The following is a 6000-nucleotide window of genomic DNA, read 5'->3' as shown; positions in this document are numbered from 1 at the left end:
TCCAATTTTTAAATATGATAAACAGATGGCAGGAATATTGTGTGTGTGTACATACATTTGCACAAACCACGGTGTTTTTAAACTATTCTTTATAAATATACAAACATATTTTACATCAGTGGTCCATTTCTCAAGGTTGTATTTGCAGTGAGCAATCTTGAGAGGTAACATCTCTCTCTAGGAAGAAGCAAGCTTGCTTACTGATTATCTATAAAAGCAGTGGATTCTCCAATTCAGTGTTCTTCGGCTGTGATACAAATACACTATGTGCACAGAATCCATCTGGGGCTTCTCTGCATTGCTCTGTGGAACTTGGGGAGCAAGGGCAATAAATAGAACATGATATATTGCTTGTCGTAAATAACAAAGTTCTTTATCTCTGACCCAGGAGTCTCACATCCTCTGCCAGCATCCTTGAATTATGAATAGGCTAACTTATTAGCTTCTAGGTAGGGTAAACTTTCAGACCCTGACAAAAGCAATATATTGTAACTCTGCGAAATGAACACTAAAATACTTTTGTAAAACATGTTTATAATGGTTACACAATTATCCTTCAGATGGGTGCATTGTAATTTATACAACCTAACTTTACCTATTAATATACGTTAAATTGTTTCCAAAATTTTGCTAGTCTTACGTTGAATTTGTATTTAAGTCTTTGCCTACATTTCTAAAAGCTGCCTAGGATAAATTTCAAAAAGTGGGTGCCTGGGTGGCTCAGATGGTTAAGCGTCTGTCTTCGGCTCAGGTCATGATCCCAGGGTCCTGGGATCGAGTCCCGCATCGGGTTCCCTGCTCCTTGGGAGCCTGCTTCTCCCTCTGCCTCTCTCTCTGTCTCTCTCTGTCTCTCATGAATAAATAAATAAAATCTTTAAAAAAAAGTACAATTGCTACTAGGTCAACTAGTATAAACATTTTTAAAAGTCTTAATACAAGCTGCCAAACTGCTTTCTAGAAGAGTTGCTCTATTAACTTTATTGTCCCCAATTCACTGCACACATGTGAACAATATGTTAAAAATGTTTTTCTGTGTATTTTTCTATACCTAGTTGTGATCAAACTATATTCACCTTTTTTCACTTAGTCATATACTTCTGTGTGACAATATCTCATTTCCAGATACTTTAGTCATTCATTTATTGTTCAAATATTATTCACATTTTTCCTTCTTATAATGCAGCCCTAAACATCTTAAATATCTTAAAACTCAATCTTTGTACATAACATTATCCTTGACCCAGACTTAGTATTCAGGCTTTTCTGGCTCAAAATAATATTATCTATCTACTAGTTAGATACCCAATTTGATACATAAAAAATAAAGATTCCACTCACACTATTTACAAAAAGTGTAAAGTTCATAGTGTAAAGCTAACAAAAACTATAAGGAACCTAGGAATGAATCTAACCAAAGTTAAGTAAAATTCTATTCATGGAGAACATAAAAAAAGTAATAAATCAAGAGATACAGTATATCCGTAGTTTATAGAATGAATAGAAAACTCACTGCCATAAATTCTTCCCCAATTAATATGTATATTCAGTGCTCTTTAATAGATGAAAAAAGTTTTTCATAGAACTTAATAAGTCAATTAAAAATGGAGAGGCTAACCCATCCCCCCACACCCCTCCCCTCTAGAACCCTCAGTTTGTTTCTCAGAGTCCATCATCTCTCATGGCTCGTCTCCCCCTCCGATTTACCCCCCTTCATTCTTCCCCTCCTGCTATCTTCTTTTTTTTTTTCTTAACATATATTGCATTATTTGTCTCAAAGGTACAGATCTGTGATTCAACAGTCTTGCACAATTCACAGCGCTCACCATAGCACATACCCTACCCAATGTCTATCACGCAGCCACCCCATCCCTCCCACCCGCCCCCCCCACTCCACAACCCTCAGTTTGTTTCCTGAGATTAAGAATTCCTCATATCAATGAGGTCATACGATACATGTCTTTCTCTGATTGACTTATTTCGCTGAGCATAACACCCTCCAGTTCCATCCACGTCGTTGCAAATGGCAAGATCTCATTCCTTTTGATGGCTGCATAATATTCCATTGTGTATATATACCACATCTTCTTTATCTGTTCATCTGTCGATGGACATCTTGGCTCTTTCCACAGTTTGGCTATTGTGGACATTGCTGCTATAAACATCGGGGTGCACGTACCCCTTCAGATCCCTACATTTGTATCTTTGTGGTAAATACCCAGTAGTGCAATTGCTGGATCTTATGGTATCTCTATTTTCAACTTTTTGAGGAATCTCCATACTATTTTCCAGAGTGGTTGCACCAGCTTGCATTCCAACCAACAGTGTAGGAGGGTTCCCCTTTCTCCACATCCTCGCCAACATCTGTCATTTCTTGACTTGTTAATTTTAGCCATTCTGACTGGTGTGAGGTGGTATCTCATTGAGGTTTTGATTTGGATTTCCCTGATGCCGAGCGATGTTGAGCACTTTTTCATGTGGTTAGCCCAGTGACGGGTATTAAAGAGGGCATGTTCTGCATAGAGCACTGGGTGTTATGCACAAACAATGAATCATGGAACACTACATCAAAAACTAATGATGTAATGTATGGTGATTAACATAACAATAAAAAATTTAAAGAAAAAAATAAAAAAATAAAATAAAAATAAAAATGGAGAGGAACCATATGACCTAGCCATTCTGCTCCTAGGTATATACACCCAAGAAAGCTGAAAGCATATATTCACACAGAGACTTGTGGGCAAAGGTTAATTATTCATAATAGCCCAAAGCAGAAACCCAAATGTCCATCAACTGATGAGTAAATCTACAAAACATAGTGTACCTTTATAATGGAATATTATTCAGCCATGTAAAGGAATGAAGTACTGATAGGTGCTCTGAGGTAGATGAACTGTGAAAACATTATGCTATGTGAAAGAAACTAGACACAAAAGACCACACACTGCATGATTCCATTTGTATGAAATATCTAGAATAGGCAAATCCATAGAGGCATAAAATAGATTAGTGGTTGCCAGGATCTGAGGAGGGAGGATGGGAAGTGACTGCTAATGGGCATGGGTTTCTTTTTGGGGTGATGAAAATATTGTGGAATTAGGTAGTGATGATGGTGTACCATCTTGTGAATACACGAAAAATCACCAAGTGACACACTTTTATTATTTTTTTAAGAAGTCTTTTTTTTTTAAGATTTTATTTATTTATTCATGAGAGACAGAGAGAGGCAGAGGCAGAGGGAGAAGTAGGCTCCGTGCGGAGCAGGGAGCCCGATGCGGGACTCGATCCCAGGATCCTGGGATCACGACCTGAGCTGAAGACAGACGCTCAACCGACTGAGTCACCCAGGTGCCCTGAGTTACACACTTTTAAATGATGAATTTTATAGTGTGTGAATTATATCTCAATTAAAAAAATTGTTAAAAATGATATGAGAGAGAGAGAGAGAGATATAGATGTAAATGTATATAAAAGGGATAGAGGAAGGATATAGGGATATTGAAGGGATATAGGAAGTGCCAGGAAGGACATGGTTGCCATTTTAGATAGAATTGCTAAGAATTTATGTTTCTAGATAGATTCTATTGCTGCTATAACAAATGATCATAAACTCGTGGCTTAATGCAACACAGATTTATTACATTTCTAGAGGTCAAACGTCAGAAACATTTTATTGGTTAAAATCTAGTGTTTGCGGTGCTGCATTCCTCCTTGAAGCTCTAGGGAAGAATCGGCTTCCTTGCTGTTTTCCAGCTTCTTGAGACTTCTGCATTCATTGCATCATGGCCTCCAGCCAACAATGTCATCATTGTTACTTCTTCTATCGTCATTATCTCCTTTTCTGACTCTCCTGCTCCCACCATTCACTTATAAGTATGTTTGTGATTACACTGGGCCCACTTGGATAATCCAGGATAATTTCCCTATCTCAAGATCCTTCATTTAATTACATTTACAAAGTCACTTTTGCCATTAAGGCAACATATTTCTAAGTCCTGGTGATCAGGATGTGGGCATCTTTGATTTTTTTTTTAATTTAAATTTTAGTTAACATACAGTTCAATACTGATTTCTGGAGTAGAATTCAGTGATTCATCACTTACATACAACACCCAGTGCTCGGCCCCCTTAATATCCATCCTCCATCTAGCCCATCCCCCACTTCCCTCCCTCCACCAACCCTCCCTTCTAAGAGTTTCTTAGGCTTTGTTTCCCCCTCTCCTTTTTCTCTCCTTTCCCATATGTTCTTCTGTTTTCTTTCTTAACTTCCACATATGAGTGAGATCATATGGTATTTGTCTTTCCCTGACTGATTCCACTTAGCATAATACATTCTAGCTCCATGTCTTTGCAAATGGCAAGATTTCATTCATTTTGGTGGAGTAATATTCTGTTGTATGTATGTATATGTATATATATATCTATATATCTCTATATATATCTCACATCTTTTTTTTCCATTCATCAGTTGATGGACATTTGGGCTCCTTCCATAGTTTGGCTATTGTTGATAATGCTGCTATCAACATTGGGGCGCATGTACCCTTTTGGATCTGTATTTTTCTATCCTTTGGGTAAATACCTAGCAGTGCAATTGCTGGGTCATAGGGTAGTTCTACTTTTAACTTTTTGAGGAACCTCTATATTGTTCTCCAGAGTGGTTGCACCAGTTTGCATTCCTACCAACAGTACAAGAGGTTTCCCCTTTCTAGGATGTGGATGTCTTTGGAAGGCCATTATTTGGGTTACCACAGAAGGCCTCAATGAAAAGGTGCCATTTTCAGTGAGGATATGAAGGAAGAACAAGTCTTGAAGAAATCTTTGGAAAGAGCCATCCATGCTAAGAGAACAGTAGGTGCTAAGGCTTTGATGCAGGACCATGTCTAGCCTGTTTGAGAACAAAAGGTCAAAGAGGAAGGAGCAGAGGTAGCAAATAGTAGATGAGAACAACGTAATGAGGTGGTGGTTAGGGCCAACTATGTAGGCTCTTGTAAAAACTTTGACTTTTTCTCTGAGGGAGAGGAGTATCCTTGCAGTTTTAAGCAGAGGAGTAACATCATCTATATTTTAATGGAATCATTGACTGCTGTGTGGAAAACTTACTGAAAGTTGGGCAAAATTGAAAACAGGACACCAGTATGTATCAGTTACCTATTGCTGCATAACAAACTACCCTAAAACTTAAGGGCTTTAAAATGACTGATTGGTTTTCATGATTTTGTAGGTTGGATGGATGGTTCTTTTGCTCCATGGTGGTGATTGCTGGCATCATCTTCCTGTTGCGTTCAGAAGGGAGTTCAGCTGGGACTGGAATGTCCAAGATAGCTTCACTCACATGGCTGACCCCTCAGCTGGGTTGGTTGTAAGGAATGGGGTCTGATCAGGCCTCTCTCCCCAATAGAATAGTCAGACATCTTACATGGTGGCTTACGGATCCAAGAGAGCTAAAACAGAAGCTGTTGGGTCTTTTAAGGTCTAGGCTTGGAATTGATGCAGTACCACTTCCTCCATATTCTATTAGTCAAAACAAGTCAAAAGGCCAACTCAGTTTTAAGGGGAAAGAAAACTGACTCCACCTGTTGATAAGGAAGACTGACATCTATATTCAGTTAGGAGAGTACTGCAGTATTTCAGGTGAGAGATGATGGTAATTTGGGTAATGGGAAAACAGAATTTGGGGAGATTGATTGTAATATGAATATATGTGGAAGGTAGAGCCAATAGGATATAGTAATGAATAGTGGCTTAATCTGCTTGGGCTGCCATTAAAAAATACCATAAACTGGGTTGCTTAAATAACAGAAATTTATTTTCTCACACTCTGGAGGCTGGAGGTCCAAGATGGTCAGGTGGTGGTGAGACTTCTCTTCCTGGCTTGCAGATGGCCACCTTCTTGCTGTGTCCTCATATGGTCTTTCCTTGGTGTATGCACATGGAGAAAGAGACCACTCCCTCCCATTTTTTTGTAAGGTTGCCAGTCCTTTCAGATTAGGACCCCAT

This window comes from Zalophus californianus, chromosome 15 (genome assembly GCF_009762305.2).
Source record: "Zalophus californianus isolate mZalCal1 chromosome 15, mZalCal1.pri.v2, whole genome shotgun sequence".
Taxonomy (NCBI): Eukaryota; Metazoa; Chordata; class Mammalia; order Carnivora; family Otariidae; genus Zalophus; species Zalophus californianus.
This window is presented reverse-complemented; position numbering follows the sequence as displayed.